Below are 387 nucleotides of genomic sequence, written 5' to 3'. Positions count from 1 at the left end.
TCATTTAACTGTGAAGCCCAGAGCTTGACCTTGACTTCAGGCCAGCTGGACCCAGGGACCTAGTCTCCTCCGTCTCTCAGCTCCGCCCCACCTGCATCCTCAGCTGGGCTCTCACCGTGCCAGCAGCTCCAGGCCACGTGTCCCCTATGGGGTCCCTCTCTATAAGTGTGAGGCTGACTCCCGCTGGGCTGGCTGGGATCATGCTCCCTCCCTGACACCTCTGTGTGGCCAAGGGGCCTGCAGGGCTCTGACCTGCCAGGCCCTGGTGAGACCCCGGGACAGCCTGGGGCCCTCAGAACCACACAGTCTGGGAGTAGGCGGGGGGGGGGGGGGGGGGGGGGGGGCCGGGGGGGGGAGGGGGGGGGGGGGGGGGGGGGGGGGGGGGGG

The sequence above is a fragment of the Equus quagga genome, chromosome 11, assembly GCF_021613505.1.
Source record: "Equus quagga isolate Etosha38 chromosome 11, UCLA_HA_Equagga_1.0, whole genome shotgun sequence".
NCBI classification, from domain to species: domain Eukaryota; kingdom Metazoa; phylum Chordata; class Mammalia; order Perissodactyla; family Equidae; genus Equus; species Equus quagga.
The sequence above is the reverse complement of the archived record's forward strand: the minus strand, read 5'-3'. Positions refer to the sequence as shown.